We start from the raw sequence: 21,558 nt of genomic DNA, 5'->3' as shown, positions 1-21,558 counted from the left end.
ATCGTCCTCGCAGTGGCAGACCATGTGTAACAACACCTGCACAGGATCGGTACATCCGAACATCACACCTACGGAACAGGTACAGGATGGCAACAACAACTGCCCGAGTTACACCAGGAATGCACAATCCCTCCATCAGTGCTCAGACTGTCCGCAATAGGCTAAAAGAGGCTGGACTGAGGGCTTGTAGGCCTGTCGTAAGTCAGGTCCTCACCAAACATCACAGGGAACAATGTCGCCTATGGGCTCAAACCCACCATCGCTGGACCAGACAGAACTGGCAAAAAGTGCTCTTCACTGACGAGTCGCAGTTTTGTCTCACCAGGGGTGATGGTCAAATTCGCAATTATCGTCGAAGGAATGAGCATTACACCGAGGCCTGTACTCTGGAGCGGGGGCGATTTGGAGGTGGAGGGTCCGTCATGGTCTGGGGCGGTGTGTCACAGCATCATCGGACTGAGCTTGCTGTCATTGCAGGCAATCTCAACGCTGTGCGTTACAGGGAAGACATCCTCCTCCCTCATGTCATACCCTTCCTGCTGGCTCATCCTGACATGACCCTCCAGCAAGACAATGCCATACTGCTCGTTCATTGTGTGATTTCCTGCAAGACAGGAATGTCAGTGTTCTGCCATAGCCAGCGAAGAGCCCGGATCTCAATCCCATTGAGCACGTCTGGGACCTGTTGGATCGGAGGGTGAGGGCTAGGGCCATTTCCCCAAGAAATGTCCAGGAACTTGCAGGTGCCTTAGTGGAAGAGTGGGGTAACATCTCACAGCAAGAACTGTTAAATCTGGTGCAGTCCATGAGAAGGAGATGCACCGCAGTACCAAATGCAGGTGGTGGCCACACCAGATACTGACTGTTACTTTTGATTTTGACCCTCCCTTTGTTCAGGGACACATTATTCCATTTCTGTTAGTCACATGTCTGTGGAACTTGTTCAGTTTATGTCTCAGTTGTTGAATCTTGTTATGTTCATGCAAATATTTACACGTGTTACGTTTGCTGAAAATAAACGCAGTTGACAGTGAGAGGACGTTTCTTTTTTTGCTGAGTTTATATCTAAACTAATTTCACAGACATAACAACAGATGAAATAAATAAAGTATAGTACGATGGGCGAAAAAAGGTAAGAATGGGTGAGTTTATGAGTGAGGGTAAGCAATGCATAATTACCAATTGTGAATAAAGAACAGGGCCATTCTATTGTATTCATCTATTCAAATGATAATCTGCAAACGGTTTACCCTATATCGGTTCACCAAATCCAAGCCGTTTCATTAGTCTACTCTAGGCCTACTTGGAGTAGGCTACACAGTGAGAGTGTGCATAATTTACAATGGCAAGACCAAGTCGAATGGATGCACATGCTGTGCTGCAAGATCTGAATGAAAACGACTCAGACGGCTGTGAAGAACTGGATCATGACATCACTGATAATTATTATTCATGCTGAACAGGTTTCCATATCTGGGAAAAGGTCCATATCATACTGCGAGTGTCGCATAATGTTTCAGATCAGATGGCTGTACTAGTTGAAAGGAAGAACTCGATTCTGGCCTGTTGCTGTGTCCTACAACATGCTGTCCTTGGCTGCTACCAACGCACACGTGTTGTACAAACACCATGAGCAGGATAGACTTAATCATGAGTCTGGCACACGGGCTAAGTGAGAGACGTGAGGGCCAAGGCAGCAGCAAGATTCCACTCGAGCCATTGCGCAAACTGCAAGGTGGGCATAAGCGGTCGCTTATGACTGGAGCTAGCCCCGTCTGCCCACCTTGTAGTTTACAAAAATAGGGCACGTGCAAAGGCGCCCTGACCTCCAGGGGGGCCCCGTTGATTTTGTTAGTCACTCTCACTCAGATATCATATTAAAATGACATAAGGCATGGCATAATGTGTAGAATTTGGGGAAATTAGCTTTGAAACTGCAAAGATCTCTCTTCACCAAACGGGAAATTTTTTTAAAATTGCAGGGAATGAGCTGTGAAACTACAAAATTGTTCACCTCTACCCAATGGCAAAATGAGTAGAATTGCATTTTATTTGTTATCAAATTACGAAATGTACTCTCCGCCCCAAGGCAATGAGTAGAATTGCAGGAAATAAAATATATGTATCTCGGCCGTAAAGCGGGGGGACACTAAAATGTTTTGCCGTGAGGAAGGGGGTCCTCCCAACCACATCGTGTTTAGGTCCACCGAAAGGCTATATTGGGTTGTGGGCTGTGGCCCCTATGGGCAGAAGCACTCGGAACAGAACCAAGGACACTTGTTTCAGCAGCAAGCACTTGTTTGTGGGAAGTGTTGCAATCAAGTGAAAGATTTGTGGTGACTGTTAGGACAAGGGATAAGAGCTAAATGTGACCGACCGGTTCAAATATGTAGCAAATTTGAAATTGTGTTTTTTACATTGGATAAAAGTAGAGACTAGAAAATGGTATATCATACACTACAGTTGAGGAACAATGGGGAAGTATTCTGCTTTGAAAGTTGATAAACTTGTAAACTTGCTTTTAAGCAGTGGTGGAAAAAGTATCCAATTGTCATACTTTTGTAAAAGAAAATATACCTTTTTTAAAAAAGGACTCAGGTAAAAGTCACCCAGTAAAATCTTACTTGAGTAGAAGTCTAAAAGTATTTGGTTTCAAAAGTTAAAATATAAATAATTCTGTCCTAACAACAGCAGTCAAGCACCCAAGCTAACTTGTTAGCCACTTCCAGACATAAATGAGAGAACAACTCAATGAACACTACTCACCCTAACAGAGCTGGTTAGGCTGTTATGCTATCCAGAGCATTGGCGACTGCAACTGTGCTGTCAGATTGTCCATTAGTAAATTCAGAGCGTTTCGCTCTCGGAGCGTTCAGAGCGCACACTGGACGCTCTGGCTGATGAGTATGGTTGATCCGAACGTTCTGACCTCACAACGGCAGTCAAGCTCCCAAGTTAACTGGCTAACATTGGCTAGCTTTCTAGCTACTTCCAGACACATATGAGAGAACAGCTCATTCTGAACATTTTACTCGCCCTAGCAGAGCTGGTTAGGCTGTTTTTATGTTATCGAGAGCGTTGGTGACTAACTTTGCTGCTGGCAACATCTACTCCGCTCTGAAATCGGAGTAGATGGCCAGACTAAATGTACGAACGCACCCGAAATGGTTACTTGCCTACTGGAGTCTTTTGTTAAAACATGTGGCTAGCTAGCTAGGTAAAATATTTACCATAATCCCAAACTCATGACGTTACTACCCTGCATGAATCTGCAGGTAGCTAACCAAACAGGTTCAATGTTAGCTAGCTAAAATTAGACTATAACTAGCCAAACAAATGGCTCTGAGATACGAATAATAAGACCATACACGTAACGTTAGCTAGCAAGCCAGCCAACTAACGTTAGCTAGCTAACAGTACACTTTAACTTGAAATGGAAATGACTTTGTCAAAATCAGAAACGTGTAATATCTGAAAATGTAGGTATCTAGACTATTTTACCTGTATGCATCATGGTTGGATGTTTCTCCCTGTCACGGATGCCATGGCTGTCATTAATTTGAAGATTTAATCCGGAGACAGGTGTTTTCTTCATCTCCTTAGCTATCATACACTAATTCCACTGATTTCAAAACTCGGTCCTCCAGAAAGTGGAGAGCAACGCTTATGCAGTTCCATTAAGCAATATAGATATTTTTAAAATGCGTTAGACAGGATTACCTACACATACTAACCAGTTTAAATAGACCAAACTCATCTCTCGGCATGTCCAGGCCACTTATTATCTCAGCAAATCATGGCTAGCAGGAAGGTTGCTGACTTTCTGTGGCTAAACCAACTATGCTTGTAATTTAACCATATTATTCGTATTTAAGTTCACATGTTCCAGAAGGCATTTTTGCCAAAAAACATTTTTAAAAAATGTAACACTTGGTTCAAATGGCTCTCATGTGAAGTAGTGACCCGCGTAGTTTCCTGAAACGGGTCACAAAGGAGATCCAACTGTTGCATGATGATGCACACCATACTTGTCACTATGATGAGACCAGTTTTTCTAATCAGGTCATATGGTTTTGTCACGCCTACTCCCGCTCCTTCCCTCCAGTGTTTGATGTCACCGGTATACTAACCACCAGTCTTGGCATCAATCATTTTGCGCACCTGCACTTCATCATCAGGCACACCTGGACTCCATTACCTCACTTATTACCTCGTGTATACCTGGCACTCCCTTAGGTCCTTTCGCCAGTCAGTATTGTTTGTGTTTCATGTCTATATGCTACTATTTTTCGATGTTCCGTTTATTATTAAACTGCACTTGCTTTCTGACTCCCAGCGTATACGTTACAGAATACTGACTTCAAAAATGGAAAAAGCAGTAAAACTGAATATCTTCCAGACGGTCGACGAGCAGGGATACCTTCTACTTCAACACCATGACCAGCTGGCACAACTGGGGACGGCTGTGGAAGAGGTCCGTCGCAGGGTGCAACGTCTCGAACATGCCCGGGAGGCGTTGTCGTCAACTAGCGGAGGATGTTCTAAAACCAGTTGACCCAGCCAGCCAGCACAACAGCCCATTCAGCAACCCGCTCAGGTCAGCGATGCAGGTTTATCCCTACCGGTTAAATATGACGGCATCTAAATGTTGTGACTTCCTACTTCAGTACTCCCTCTACTTTACACACCAGATGGGAGCCCCCACCACCGAGAGGTCCAAGGTTGCCACTTTTATTTCTCTGCTGACTGGGTGGGCATTGGAATGGGCTAGGGCCATTTGGGAGAGAGGAGAGGAGGAGATTCATGGTTCATGGCTGTTCAAGTGCATCTTCGATCATCCCCCGGAGGGCAGAGAGGTTACGGTTAGCGGTTACACGCTCACCTTCCAGACAGTAGTAGAATCCAGTGAATGGAATGAGCGGCGCTTCGTACACTATTCAGAAAGGGTTTGTGCGAGCAGGTCCAGACGGAACTGGCCTGTCGAGATGGCAACCTCTGCTTGGATGCACTCATTGCGATGGCCATCTGTATGGGAGCGTCAGTACTCTCATCGCTTCTCTCCCTCCCTCAGTGAGCACTCTGTATTAGAGCCTGAACCCATGGAGGTAGGGGTCACACGCCTTCCCGCAGCGGAGCGATGCAGAGAGAGACAGTCTGTGTTGTGATCAAGGAGGGCACCAGGAACTTTATTGACCAGACCCTTGCCTCCTCTCTTAACATCATCTCATACCCGCTCTCCTTTCCCAGTTCAAGCCCACGATAATTGACCATTAGGCTCTGTATCCATCACACACATCACCCAACCCCTCACCCTCACCCTGGAGTCCATTCATCAGGAGAACATCCCCTTATTCATCACCAGTGCACCAGTTCACAAGATCATCCTCTGCCTCTCTTGGCTTCAACACCATAACCCCACCATATCATGGTCGAGGATGAGAATCACAGACTGGTCACCTGAATGCCAGAGGACTTGATTCCTCATTTTGGCCTATCCCCGCAGGAGGCCTCTTCCCTTTTGGTAGTCCGTTCTTAACTGACTTGCCTAGTTAAATAAAGGTTAAATAAATAAATAAAAATCCGCTGTGGTTCCACATCGGTTGCCCTTCAGCCCAACATCCCAGAGGTTTACCAGGACCTGCATTCTCCAAGACCTGCGCCACCTGTCTTCCTCCTCATCGCCCCTGGGACTGTGCCATCGACCTACTGGCATCTACCCTCTGCCGGTGGCTGAGACCAAGGTCATGGTGGATTACATCCAAGAGGGATGTCCAATAAGGAGGGACTGTTACATCCATGTACAGATTACAGAGGACTCAATGAAATCACCACGAGGTCCCGTTGCTGCCAGCAGCCATAGAACAGCTCCACGGGGTTCTTTACCAAACTGGACCTGCGGAGTGCATACAATCTCATCTGCATCCGGCAGGGGGATGAATGGAAGACTGCGTTTAGCACGATGTCGCTACGAATACTTGGTGATGCCATTTTGTTTAGCCAATGCTCCTTCAGTGTTCCAGGCATTCGTTATCGAAGTGTTCATGGACATGCTCGGACGCCAGGTGGTCTTGTATATCGATGACATCCTGGTCTACTCGGCTACCCTGGAGGATCACATCACTCACATTCGAGCAGTCCTAGAACACCTCCTGGCTAACCACCTCTTCGTCAAGGCTGAGAAGTGCCAAATTAATCAGAAGGCGGTCTCCTTCTTAAGCTACTAAATCAGCCAACGGGGATTGAGGATGGATGACAAGAAGGTAGATGCGGTCAGGTCATGGCCAATCCCAACCACCATAAATGGGTAAAAATGTTTTTTAGGTTTGCCAACTTCTATCGCTGTTTCATCAGGAACTTCAGCTCCGTTGCCACTCCTCTCACCTCACTCCTTAACCTTTTAAGGTATAGGGGGCAGCATTTTCACTTTTGGATAAATAGCGTGCCCAATTCCAACTTCCTGCTACTCATGCCAGGAATATAAGATATGCATATTATTAGTAGATGTGGATAGTAAACACTCTGAAGTTTCTATAACTGTTTGAATCATGTCTGTGAGTATAACAAAACTTATGTAGCAGGCAAAACCCTGAGGACTAACTGTTCAGATTTTATTTTTTTTGCCTCTGACTGCTCTCTCAGTTGTCTTTGCCAAGGGATATTTGATAGAAACCATTTTTCTAGTTCCTACCACATCCACTGGATGTCACCAGTCTTTGGAATTTGGTTGAGGTTATTCATTTGTGCAACGAAGAAAAAGCACATCCTGGAACAACGTTACACTATTGAGAGTTGCGCAAGATGTAAAAAGGAGCATGGTTTGTTTACTTGCTGTATTGAATACAGATTGCCCCGTCTACAATTTGATCGATTATTAACGTTTAAAAATAAAAAAAATAATAAATAATAATAAAAGTTATATTACAAAAGTAGCTTGAAATATTTTGGCAAAGTTTATAGGCAACTTTTGAAATGTTTTGTAGTGACGTTGTGTTTTTGTAAGCTGTTTTTTTCTGGATCAAATGCGCTTTATAAATGGCCATTTTGGGGATATATGGATGGAATTAATTTAAAAAAAGGACCAATTGTGATGTTTATGGGACATATTGGAGTGCCAACAAAAGAAGATCATCAAAGGTAATGCATGTGTTATATTTTATTGCAGTGTTTTGTGTAGCGCCTGCAGGTTTGAAATATGCTACCCTCTTCATTGACATTGTGCTATCATCAGATAATAGCTTCTTAATGCTTTCACCGAAAGCTTTTTAAAATCTGACATTGTGGCTGGATTCACAATGAGTGTAGCTTTAATTGAATATCTTACATGTGTGATTTAATGAATGTTTGATTTTATATCATTTTTTGAATTTGCCGCGCTGCATTTTCCCTGAGGTTTTTTTCAAGTGGGACGCAAGCGTCCCCTATACCATAAGAAGTGTGGTCCACGTAGGTTGGTGGTGATGAGGCCTTCTGTCTACTCAAGGGACATTTCACCTCCACCCCATTGCTCAAACACCCAGATCCTTTGTGGTGGAAGTGGATGCTTCAGAGGTGGGTGTGGGGGCAGTTCTGTCTCAACGACAGGCTAATCCACTGAAATAGTATCTGTGTGCATTTGTGACTCACCACCTGGCTTCGGTCTAATGGAGCAAAATTTGAAATTGTGTTTTTTTTTTACATTGGATAAAAGTAGAGACCATACACTGCGTTTTTTGAGGAACAATGGGGAAGTTATTCTGCTTTGAATGTTGATATACCTGTAAACTCACTTTTTAGAAAATGGCCTTTAAATGTTTTGGCATCTGGTGAAGAGCTATTCTTTGTCTAAACCCATTCAGCATCGTTCACACCCTCTTAAGCATTCACACCCGTTTTAGCCACAGCTATCTCACTTTTCTTTTGGAGCGTTCAGAGTGTACACTTGACGCTCTGGCTGATGATTTGTTTACCTATGGATAACATGAAAACAGCCTAACCAGCTCTGCTGGCAACAATTTCGTTACGCTTTTTGCAAACGTTTACTGACACCGGCCATATTCAACTGGTGTTGTACAATTTATCTTAAGACAAGTAGCTAGGTAAACAAGGAACCAATCTAGGTAAACAATGTGTAAGATCACACATGTCACGTAATGTTAGCCAGCCAGCTAACGTTAGCTAGTCAAACAATAATGAACATAGTGCCGAATCATGTTGTTACAACACTGCATGAATATGCTGGGAGTTAACCAACCAGGTTCGATGTTAGCTAGCTAACATTAGGCTCTAACTTGCAAAGAAAACAGCTCTGGGATACGAATAATAACGTGAGCTAGGGATCCAGCCAGCTAATGTTATCTAGCTAGCTAACAGTAAACTTTAGCTTAAGACATGTAGATAGCTAGCTAGCTAGGTAAACAATGAACCTAGCTAGGTAAACAACATGCAAGATCAAACAAGTAATGTGATGTAACATTAGCTAATGACCCAGCCAGCTAACATTAGCGAGTTAAACAACAATGAACATAGTGCTAAATCATGTCGTTACCACACTGCATGAATATGCTGGTGTAACAGTATAGCTTCCGTCCCTCTCCTCGCCCCGACCCGGGCTCTGCACACATCAACAACGGTCACCCGCGAAGCATCGTTACCGATCGCGCCACAAATGCCACGGCCCTTGCAGAGCAAGGGGATCAACCACTTCAGGTCTCAGAGCCAGTAATGTCACCCGATTGAAACGCTATTAGCGCGCATCACTTCTAACTAGCTAGCTATTTAAAATCGGTTACACTCACCCCCCTTTTGACCTCCTCCTTTTCTGCAGCAACCAGTGATCCGGGTCACGGCACCAATGTAACAGTATAGCTTCCATCCCTCTCCTCGCCCCGACTCAGAGCGAGTGACGTCACCCGATTGAAACGCTAGTAGCACGCACCACCGCCAACTAGCTAGCCATTTTAGATCGGTTACACTGGCAGTTAAACAACCAGGTCCAATGTTAGGTAGTTAACATCAGGTGCTAACTAGCAAAGCAAACAGCTCTGGGATACAAATAATAACGTCAGCTAGGGAGCCAGCCAGCTAACGTTGGCTAGCGACCTACCACTTTCTGTCAAAATTAGAAACGTGTAATATCTGAAAATGTAGCTAGCTAATGCTAGACTATCTTACCAGCTGTCACGTTCGTTGAAAGATGGATTGGACCAAGGTGCAGCGTGGTAGGCGTACATTTATCTTTTATTTAAATGACATCCAAAAAAACAACAAACTACAAAAATGACCGTAAAGCTACATGCAGTGCAGAAAGCAACTACACACAAACATAGTTAAGATCCCACAAACCTAAGGTGGAAAAAGGCTGCCTAAGTATGATCCCCAATCAGAGACAACGATAGACTCTGATTGGGAACCACACCCGGCCAACAAAGAAATAAAAAAACTAGAATGCCCACCCAAATCACACCCTGACCTAACCAAATAGAGACATAAAAAAGCTCTAAGGTCAGGGCGTGACACCTGCATACATCATCATGCATGATGTACGCTTCTCTCTGTCACGGATGCCATGCCACGGTTGCCCTTAGTTTGAAGAGACAGGTATTTTCTCCATCTCTTTAGCTATCATACTCTAATTCCACTGATTTCAAAACTTGATACTTCAGAAAGTGGAGAGCAACACTGATGCAGCTTCACTACACAATTTCTTTTTTTAAGCGATGTTCGACAGGATTACCAACGAAGACTGACCAGCTCAAATAGACAGAAGCATTCTATATGGCAGACCAATCTGATCTCCTCTCTCGGCATGTCCAGCCCACTCCTTATCTCAGCCTATCATGGCTAGTTGGAAGGTTGCTAACTCTAATGTGCCTTAATAACAAACCTGTATGCCATCTGCAAATACATATACAATTGTTAAATTACGAGCCTTGTTGTTTAAGGCACAGAAAAAGTAAACATGTTCCAGAAGGCATTTCTGAAAAAAAAAACTATTTTGATAAAAATACAAAAACTACATTAAAATGTCTCTCCTGTGAAGTCGTGACTTGTGACATACACCTAGTTACCTGAAACGGATCACATATTATTCTAAGAAACTGTCCCCTGCAGAGAGGAATTATGACGTTCGTGATCGAAAGCTGCTGGCGGTGAAGTTGGCATTAGAGGAGTGGAGACACTGGCTGGAGGGCGCCAAGGAACCATTCGTCATCCTCACCGACCATCGGGAACCTAGAGTACATACGGACAGCGAGGAGGCTGAATCCGCGCCAAGCAAGGTGGGCCCTTTTCTTCACAAGGTTCGAGATCATGCTGACCTATTGCCAGGTTAAAAAAACACCAAGGCCGATGCTCTGTCCCTTCTCTACGATTCAGGAGAGGGTCCTGTCCAGATTGCACCTATAATCCCATCCTCCCAAGTCGTAGCTCCTGTGGTCTGGACGTAGATGTGGACATTCGCCAGGATCTGGAGAGGGAGCCCACACCCACTAACTTTCCTCCCGAACGCGTCTACGTTCCCACGGGATAAGGTATCGACTGTTAACCTGGGCACAGACAGCTGTCGTCACTAGACATCCAGGAACTTCTCGCACCATCGCTGAGAAGTACTGGTGGCCCACCTTGGCACAGGACGTCACTCGTTATGTCAACTCCTGTTCCATATGTGCCCAAACCAAATCCACCCGGGAACACTCCAGTAGTGTTTTTTACATATAGCCTACAGTAACAAACTAATGAAAATGTTATTATATTTCAAGTATTTACATTTCGTATTCTAATGTTAACTAACACCTTCACAACCACAACCAAATGACATTGGCACGAAGAGGGGTTCAATGAGGGATCTCTCCTACATGGGTCTGTTGGTTTGTTCTCAAGAGAATGGAAAGCGATATCCCATTACGGAGTCCTGATCGTTTGTTTAAGATGGAATGGAACCCCAGAGGCAATTTCCGGCATTAAATCGTGTCAATTTCCTAGATAATAAAACTTATGTAAGCCCCCCAAAAAATGACCACATAGGAATTACAGCCAATGTCTTAAAATACCCAAAAAAACATTGTATTAATTTAACCATTATCTGTGTAAATGTTGATATTTTCAATAATGTAAGATTTATGACTTATGATTTTTATGATTCAAGATTATTTTCTTACATTTTATTTTGAAGAGGTTTGTATTTTTTGGATTGTGTTTATTTATTCATTCAATTGATTTGTTTCCGATTCCCAGAAGACTGAAATGTGAGGTAATCGTGCAATGTTCCTGTTGGATTCTAGATCCTGGGTCACATTCCAAGTTATGGATCTGGTTGGACTGTGAATCGACAATGAATCAATGGCGGTGGCCCTGAAGGTGAACGTCATTAGACTGCCCGGTCTACGGTCAATGAGAGATCAATAACAGTGATGGATTAACACCCGGAGAGGAGAAATTGCCATCGGATCCAGGTTTACCAGATGCTCCCAGATCATATTCAGTCAAATTGAAAGAGAAAGCTTCTCAATCAGCTTTTCTCCAGTCGTTTAGTCTAAGTTAGATGTTGTGTCACGGTGAAATATGTCCCCTTTAAAAACATCCTTTTAACTGGGGGAAACATTTCATCTGACTTTATAATGTAGCATGTATATTCTGCACGGGGAGACAGCTTTACAAGCATATTGTTGCTTTGGTGAGTTTGTGGGGTCCTGAATCAGGTGGACGACAGCAAGGTTTGACTGATTGTGTGTGTGTGTGTGTGTGTGTGCGCGTGCGTGCTGGGGGGGCGTCACTAAGATAGCAGAAGCGGACAGGTTAAATAAAGAGAACTATGCATTAAAAATCCATAAATGTATCATTCTTGTGCAATTCCTATCTATAGTGTACACAGAGGTTTTCTTTCGTTATTTTCATCTGGCATTAGTGTGTAGCCTAGGGCCCAACTGTAGCGTGTACATTACATAACAAAATGCCAAATGTCCACCGAGGCAAAAGGGACTGTTGGAGTTCATTCAATAAAAGAAAAGCTGCTAAATGGAGAGTTGAAAATAACTAGAAGGGAGTCTAATGTTTGGGAAAGATTGGGTTAAGTGGTAAAAGAGGATGACAGTTTTAAAAGTGGTATTAGGAGGATTTTTTAAATTTACATTTTACTACATTGTTAGGAGCTAGTAACATAAGCATTTCGCTGCACCCACTGTAACATCTGCTAAACTGTGTACGCGAACATTAAACTTTGATGTTATGTGTGATGATTGTGAGGGCATTGACAGTCACAAGACAGGAACTTCAAAATGGCACGTCAAAGGAGCTGCACTGTTCAGATGGGCTAAATGGAATAGTAACTGAAATCTGGACACTGACTGTAGGTCTATAACCTCTCACATAGCCTAATATAATACAGTATTAACCCCTGCATAATTAACCGTTTCTTGCAGTAAAATGATACACCAAATAAACATTTTGACTAGGGAACAGGAGTGGAGAAATATGATTGATTTCTTTCAAAATCTTGAGAAAATGGATATGCTGTTAGGGACCGTCTAATTTTCGCGGTGCTATTTTTATTAGCATCATAAAAGCCAATAGTATTTCCACCACATAAAATATGCATCCAAGACAAACTTAAATCTTATCAAAAACATGTTGGGTTGTTTTAACAGCTTTTAATTTCCTTAAAACTGATCAAACATTCCCTTTTTTTTCTTCCGTTATTGCATTTTCTCCCAGTCCCTAAATGTCTTTGCTGCACAAGAGAAGCAGAGATGAAAGGGGAAAGAGAAAACAAACTTTACCAATGTCAACTAGATTGACGCATTCAATTTATCGATTTATGACAATTATTTTGATGAGCAAAGGATTATTTAGTATTCTACGGCAACAAGTAGGCTAATGAAGATAACCTGGATCTATCTATTTATAGACAAGTTGACTAACAGATATCCTTAGAAACCGAGACATATACCTATTTATTAACAAGTTGACTAACATATATCCTTAGAAACCGAGACATACAGTATATCTATTTATAGACAAGTTGACTAACATATTGTCACGGCTGATTTCAGACGAAGAGGTGTAGCAGGGATCGGACCAAAATGCAGCGTAGTTCGTGCTCAACATATTTTAATGAAAGAAGATAACGTGAACACTACACAAATACAAAAACAACAAACGTGGCAAAACCAAAACAGTCCTATCTGGTGCAGAGAACACAAAGACAGGAAACAATCACCCAGAAAGTACCCACAGAATATGGCTGCCTAAATATGGTTCCCAATCAGAGACAACGATAGACAGCTGCCTCTAACTGAGAACCAATCTAGGCAACCATAGACATACAAAATACCTAGGAAGGAGACAGCCCCATAAACATACAAAAAACCCTAGAGAAGGGAAAAACACATACATCACCCATGTCACATCCTGGCCTAACCAAAATAATAAAGAAAACAAAGATAAGTAAGGCCAGGGCGTGACACATATACTGTATCTTTAGAAACCGAGACATACTGTATATCTATTTATACACTAACAGATATCCTTCCAAAATGTTGGACATAGGAACCCGAAACATAGGCCTATCTACAAACCGTTCCGCCGTATCTGACTGTACAGCGTATTTTCTATATTTTGGGTTAGGGTCAGGTGCTGGTCTCAGATTTAAACTTGATCACATATAGTTGGGCAGTTGCGGATGGGTTACTAGCAATTGACGGTAGGTGTGGGTGAACAAATAGCTGACCCACGCATCACTATTACATGCACACATACTCACACGCATGCACACACACCCACCTCTGACTACAATACTTCAACATGCTCTCTGACCACCGGCCTGGTTTCTCACCAAGTGTATTCCTCCAAAATAAACTTGATTTGATGGGAAACAAGCATCCCAAAATAAACTAGATGGGAAAGCAACATTTTTCTAGATCAATGATATCTATCATATCAGTCTCTCCACAAACACTGAATTATTACATTCAATTACTAAGGAAAGACTGAATCATACAATAATATACAGTATTTACAGGTCGTTAAAATCCTGACAGCTTTGTTACTCTCTTGTTACTCATAGAGCTCTGGTCAAAAGTAGTGCACTATATAGAGAATAGTAGCCATTTGGGACGCAGTCCATGTGAAGTCATATCTGGCAACGAATCAAGCCAAAAAACTGCTTTTCCCATGAATCACTGTTTTGTAATCACATCCTGGTGCGTTTGGAACCTGTGACTGTGAACTCCTCTGACATGTATGCAATGTTTTTGCCAAACTCATCCTCCAAACTGGATTCCTAGGAAGTTGGTAGTTTAAATAAGATTTCAACAATAAAATAATGCCAAAAGTACAAACGCTCTATAAATATATATTTAACAAAAACGGCATGAGACCAGGTTCCTTACTAACCTACATTCTTAAAGGAAAGATTGCACAATAAATATTCACCAAATCTAACAACGTAGATTGATTATAAATGTATTCCATTTAAATAGTCTTAATGCAAAAGTATATATTATACACTTATTTTGTCGCAAATTGAATAATATTGATCAAAAGCTCATATACCAACAATACAATGCCGCTCCGAGGTAAATAAAGAACAGCCTGCTCGTGGCTTCGGTGATAGGCCATGAAAAACGAACTGTTCGTTTTTCATGGCCTATCACCGAAGCCACGAGCAGGCTGTTCTTTATTTACCTCGGAGCGGCATTGTATTGGTGTTTGACGATGGTGTTTGACGATGGAATAAGCTAGCTAGCAGGCAATCTACAACAACTCCATCAACACTGCACGTTTTGCAGAAATGAAGGGTTAAATACCAAACGTATTAATGTCATTGTTTATTTCAAGTTATGTCTTTATATTTGCTGAACCGCTCGATTGAAAATTGGCCGATGTAACCGGTAGCCAACGTTAGTAACGTTAGCACTCAGGTTAGCATGTGACTAGCTAAAGCTACCATCGGCTAACAACAGAGTTATAACGAGTTTGGTTATAGATGTTAAATGTCTACTATGATGGTAAAGGTTTAACTTGGTTTGTGTAAAAGTATGAGAAATGCTGACATGCCGAACTGCTAATAAGTGATTTGTTTCAAGGCTGCTAGTGGTTAGCTAGTAGGTGTAAGCCAGCAGGGGTGGAGAAGGGGCTATGCTAAAAGTCCAAGTGATGACACATGTTTTTGCTTATACAGAAAAAATAAATCACAGTATTTGGTAAGATGATAAGTTGGCCTTATTCAGAGTGCCAAAATATTTGTTCTAAAACAATTGGAACTCGGTATGATGTGGGTCTTTACAGTCTTATGTGGACAGTGGCCTCAACCCTGCTGTGTATTCACTTGTGTTCTTCTCTTGAAGTCACTTTTCAGAATACTTTCCCAACATGACTTCGGTCAAATTCTGATACAATGTGATGTGATACAATGTTTTTTTTTACATTGGTTAAAAGTAGAGACTCAGACCTACAAAATGGTATATCATACACAGCATTTGAGGAAACAATGAGAAAGTAATTCTGCTTTGAAAGTTGATCAACTTGTAAACTCACTTGAGAAAACTGCTTTCAATGTTTTTGTACTACTATTGGAGAGACTTTCTTTGTCTACACTCATTCAGCATTGTTCACACCCTCTTACGCCTTAGCCCCACCCATCTCTTTAAGGGTTGAACCGAGCGTTCTGCAAGCTACTTCCAGACATGTAAGAGAGCGAGAACAGCTCACTGAACATTACTCACCCTAGCAGAGCTGGTTAGACTGTTATGTTATTCAGAGCATTGGTGACTACAACTCTGCTGTCAGATTGTCCATTTTTAAATTCAGAGTGTTTTGTGTTCAGAGTGCACACTGGACGTTCTGGCCAACAGTCAAGCACCCAAGCTAACATTGGCTAGCTACTTCCAGACTCATAATGAGAGAACATCCACTCTGACGATTTTACTCCCCCTAGCAGAGCTGGTTAGGCAGTGTTCATGTTATCCAGAGCGTTGCTGTCTGTAACTGTGCTGCTGGAAACAATTGACTTTGTTGACAATTGACATTGTTGCTGACGTTTACTGAAACCGGACGTTTACTGACACCAGACATAATTTAAGTATGCTCCCTCTAACTCTCTCCTTTCACTCTTCTTTCAGAGGACCTGGGCCCTAGGACCATGCCTCAGAACTACCTGGCCTGATGACTCCTTGCTGTCCCCAGTCCACCTGCTGCTGCTCCAGTTTCAACTGTTCTGACCACCGCTATGGAACTCTGACTTGTTTACCGGACGTGCTACCTTGTCCCGGACCTGCTGTTTTCGACTCTCTCTCTACCATACCTGCTGTCTCTAACTCTGAATTATCAGCTATGAAAGCCAACTGACATTTACTCCTGAGGTGCTGACCTGTTGCACCCGCTACAACCACTGTGATTATTATTATTTGACCCTGCTGGTCATCAATGAACGTTTGAACATTTTGGTCATGTTCTGTTATAATCTCCACCCGGCACAGCCAGAAGAGGACTGGCCACCCCTCAGAGCCTGGTTCCTCTCTGGCTTTCTTCCTAGGTTCCAGCCTTTCTAGGGAGTTTGTCCAAGCCACTGTGCTTCTACATCTGCATTGCTTTCTGTTTGGGGTTTTAGGCTGGGTTTCTGTATAGCACTTTGTGACTTCGGCTGATGTAAAAAGGGCTTTATGAATACATTTGATTGATTGATATTCAACGGGTGTTGAGTGTTCAAAAATGAATCAGTTATTCTGCACTCTGGCACACAAAGATGAGAGTCGTTTGTTAAGAAATGTAGCAAGATAGCTAGCTAGGTAAACAATGAATCAATGAACAAATGACGTAACGTTAGTTAGCAAGCCAGCCAGCTAACGTTAGCTTGATAACTAACAGTACACTAACTTGAAATGAAAATACTTGGTCAAAATCTTTTGTTAAGACATGTAGTTAGCCAGCTGGCTAAACAATGGACCATAATCACAACCCATGACGTTACTACCCTGCATGAATCTGCAGGTAGCTAACCAACCAGGTGCTATGGCTATAACTAGTCAAGCAAATGTGTCTGAGATACGAAGAATAAGATCATGTACATAACATTAGCTAGCGACCCAGCCAGCTAACGTTAGCTAGCTAACAGTACACTTGAAATGAAACCCCTTTCTGTCGAAATTAGAAATGTGTAATATCTGAAAATGTAACTAGCTAGACTATCTTACCAGTATACATCATGGTTCGACGCGCCTCCTGTCTGATGCTATGCATGGTTTTCCTTAGTTTGATGATGTAATCCAGGTTGCTCTCTTCTTCTGTGGCTAAACCAACTAGGCTCGTAATTTAACAATTGTAGTTGTATTTACAGACAAGTTTGATATTACAGTTTTTCTCAATTTCTAAAACACTAAAACCCATTGGCTGAACAAAGTTCTCAGTTGCCTGGACTCGTTTAGCTAATTATGCAGTCTGTTGTCAATACCTTAAACCATTTCACATGGTAAAACACAGTTTGCAGATCTCACTTAGACTTTTCAGCAAAACTCTAAACACATTCTCATTCTCAAAACACATTCTGCACTCTAATGCACATGTCATCCATACTGGTAAACACAAGTGGCAACAATCAAATACAAATAGAGAACACATGTCATTGATTGAACACAACCACTCAAAATTGATTTAACCTGTTTCAAATGATGCGACACAACCAATATAAGCCAGTTCAGAAAGCAAATAGGTTGTTGAAGGTGGGAAGGAGAAAGTCTGAGAATGGATACTGTAGTACAGTGCATTGTAGGCTGTATACTGTACAATGGACAAATTCTATGGCCCTGAACATTGTGCTTTCCATTTATTAACAGTACTGACTGCTCAATAGATTTTGACTGGTTGCAGGTTCATATCAACAAAGAACAAGAATTACAGTATCACAGAGACAAAGGACACGTTTGTGAGATGCAGGGTACAGTACTGTAAAAATAGTTTTCGTTCATCAAAAGACAATGACGGAAATATATGAATATTTTTTTAGATTAAAAATGTACTTCTCCCTGAGAATTGTATGTTTTGAACAATGTGTTTTCTATTTTTCGGTGTATTGTTTACTGACTGCTTGAGAGTGTATACCATTTTGATCACTTTGTTTCTGATTTGAGAGAAGTGTTTGATTTTGAACACAGGTAAAACTGTTTTGAGGCGAATCTTTCATTTTGCGAGAGGAGTCAGAGGTTATGTAAATAGTGCTTGAAGATGAGGTTTAGTGTGTAATGTTTTCAGGAAATGGAGCAAGGTTTCAGAAATTGTGTTTTAGCAAATGAGAAAAACTGTAAGGCACAGGAAAGTTCACATTTTCGGGAAGACATTTCAATCAATCAATCAAATTTATTTTATATAGCCCTTCGTACATCAGCTGATATCTCAAAGTGCTGTACAGAAACCCAGCCTAAAACCCCAAACAGCAAGCAATGCAGGTGAAGAAGCACGGTGGCTAGGAAAAACTCCCTAGAAAGGCCAAAACCTAGGAAGAAACCTAGAGAGGAACCAGGCTATGTGGGGTGGCCAGTCCTCTTCTGGCTGTGCCGGGTGGAGATTATAACAAAACATGGTCAAGATGTTCAAATGTTCATAAATGACCAGCATGGTCGAATAATAATAAGGCAGAATAGTTGAAACTGGAGCAGCAGCACAGTCAGGTGGACTGGGGACAGCAAGGAGTCATCATGTCAGGTATTCCTGGGGCATGGTCCTAGGGCTCAGGTCCTCCGAGAGAGAGAATGAAAGAGAGAATTAGAGAGAGCATATGTGGGATGGCCAGTCCTCTTCTGGCTGTGCCGGGTGGAGATTATAACAGAACATGGCCAAGATGTTCAAATGTTCATAAATGATCAGCATGGTCGAATAATAATAAGGCAGAACAGTTGAAACTGGAGCAGCAGCACAGCCAGGTGGACTGGGGACAGCAAGGAGTCATCATGTCAGGTAGTCCTGGGGCATGGTCCTAGGGCTCAGGTCCTCCGAGAGAGAGAAAGAGAGAAGGAGAGAATTAGAGAACACACACTTAGATTCACACAGGACACCGAATAGGACAGGAGAAGTACTCCAGATATAACAAACTGACCCTAGCCCCCCGACACATAAACTACTGCAGCATAAATACTGGAGGCTGAGACAGGAGGGGTCAGGAGACACTGTGGCCCACTCCGAGGACACCCCCGGACAGGGCCAAACAGGAAGGATATAACCCCACCCACTTTGCCAAAGCACAGCCCCCACACCACTAGAGGGATATCTTCAACCACCAACTTACCATCCTGAGACAAGGCTGAGTATAGCCCACAAAGACCTCCGCCACGGCACAACTTAAGGGGGGGGGGGGGGGGGCCAACCCAGACAGGATGACCACATCAGTGACTCAACCCACTCAGGTGACGCACCTCCTCCAGGGACGGCATGAGAGAGCCCCAGTAAAGCCAGTGACTCAGCCCCTGTAATAGGGTTAGAGGCAGAGAATCCCAGTGGAAAGAGGGGAACCGGCCAGGCAGAGACAGCAAGGGTGGTTCGTTGCTCCAGAGCCTTTCCGTTCACCCTCCCACTCCTGGGCCAGACTACACTCAATCATATGACCCACTGAAGAGATGAGTCTTCAGTAGAGACTTAAAGGTTGAGACCGAGTTTGCGTCTCTGACATGGGTAGGCAGACCGTTCCATAAAAATGGAGCTCTATAGGAGAAAGCCCTGCCTCCAGCTGTTTGCTTAAAAATTCTAGGGACAATTAGAAGGCCTGCGTCTTGTGACCGTAGCGTACGTGTAGGTATGTACGGCAGGACCAAATCAGAGAGATAGATAGGAGCAAGCCCATGTAATGCTTTGTAGGTTAGCAGTAAAACCTTGAAATCAGCCCTTGCTTTGACAGGAAGCCAGTGTAGAGAGGCTAGCACTGGAGTAATATGATCAAATTTTTTGGTTCTAGTCAGGATTCTAGCAGCCGTATTTAGCACTAACTGAAGTTTATTTAGTGCTTTATCCGGGTAGCCGGAAAGTAGAGCATTGCAGTAGTCTAACCTGGAAGTGACAAAAGCATGGATTAATTTTTCTGCATCATTTTTGGACAGAAAGTTCCTGATTTTTGCAATGTTACGTAGATGGAAAAAAGCTGTCCTTGAAACAGTCTTGATATGTTCTTCAAAAGAGAGATCAGGGTCCAGAGTAACGCCGAGGTCCTTCACAGTTTTATTTGAGACGACTGTACAACCATTAAGATTAATTGTCAGATTCAACAGAAGATCTCTTTGTTTCTTGGGACCTAGAACAAGCATCTCTGTTTTGTCCGAGTTTAAAAGTAGAAAGTTTGCAGCCATCCACTTCCTTATGTCTGAAACACATTCTTCTAGCAAGGGCAATTTTGGGGCTTCACCATGTTTAATTGAAATGTACAGCTGTGTGTCATCTGCATAGCAGTGAAAGTTAACATTATGTTTTCGAATAACATCCCCAAGAGGTAAAATATATAGTGAAAACAATAGTGGTCCTAAAACGGAACCTTGAGGAACACCGAAATGTACAGTTGATTTGTCAGAGGACAGACCATTCACAGAGACAAACTGATATCTTTCCGACAGATAAGATTTAAACCAGGCCAGAACTTGTCCGTGTAGACCAATTTGGGTTTCCAATCTCTCCAAAAGAATGTGGTGATCGATGGTATCAAAAGCAGCACTAAGGTCTAGGAGCACGAGGACAGATGCAGAGCCTCGGTCCGATGCCATTAAAATGTCATTTACCACCTTCACAAGTGCCGTCTCAGTGCTATGATGGGGTCTAAAACCAGGCTGAAGCATTTCGTATACATTGTTTGTCTTCAGGAAGGCAGTGAGTTGTTGCGCAACAGCCTTTTCTAAAATTTTTGAGAGGAATGGAAGATTCGATATAGGCCGATAGTTTTTTATATTTTCTGGGTCAAGGTTTGGCTTTTTCAAGAGAGGCTTTATTACTGCCACTTTTAGTGAGTTTGGTACACATCCGGTGGATAGAGAGCCGTTTCTTATGTTCAACATAGTAGGGCCAAGCACAGGAAGCAGCTCTTTCAGTAGTTTAGTTGGAATAGGGTCCAGTATGCAGCTTGAAGGTTTAGAGGCCATGATTATTTTCATAATTGTGTCAAGAGATATAGTACTAAAACACTTGAGTGTCTCTCTTGATCCTAGGTCCTGGCAGAGTTGTGCAGACTCAGGACAACTGAGCTTTGAAGGAATACGCAGATTTAAGGAAGAGTCCGTAATTTGCTTTCTAATAATCATAATCTTTTCCTCAAAGAAGTTCATGAATTTATCACTGCTAAAGTGAAAGTCATCCTCTCTTGGGGAATGCTGCTTTTTAGTTAGCTTTGCGACAGTATCAAAAAGGAATTTCGGATTGTTCTTATTTTCCTCAATTAAGTTAGAAAAATAGGATGATCGAGCAGCAGTAAGGGCTCTTCGGTACTGCACAGTACTGTCTTTCCAAGCTAGTCGGAAGACTTCCAGTTTGGTGTGGCGCCATTTCCGTTCCAATTTTCTGGAAGCTTGCTTCAGAGCTCGGGTATTTTCTGTGTACCAGGGAGCTAGTTTCTTATGAGAA

This window comes from Oncorhynchus mykiss, chromosome 4 (assembly GCF_013265735.2).
Source record: "Oncorhynchus mykiss isolate Arlee chromosome 4, USDA_OmykA_1.1, whole genome shotgun sequence".
In the NCBI taxonomy this organism is placed as follows: domain Eukaryota; kingdom Metazoa; phylum Chordata; class Actinopteri; order Salmoniformes; family Salmonidae; genus Oncorhynchus; species Oncorhynchus mykiss.
This window is presented reverse-complemented; position numbering follows the sequence as displayed.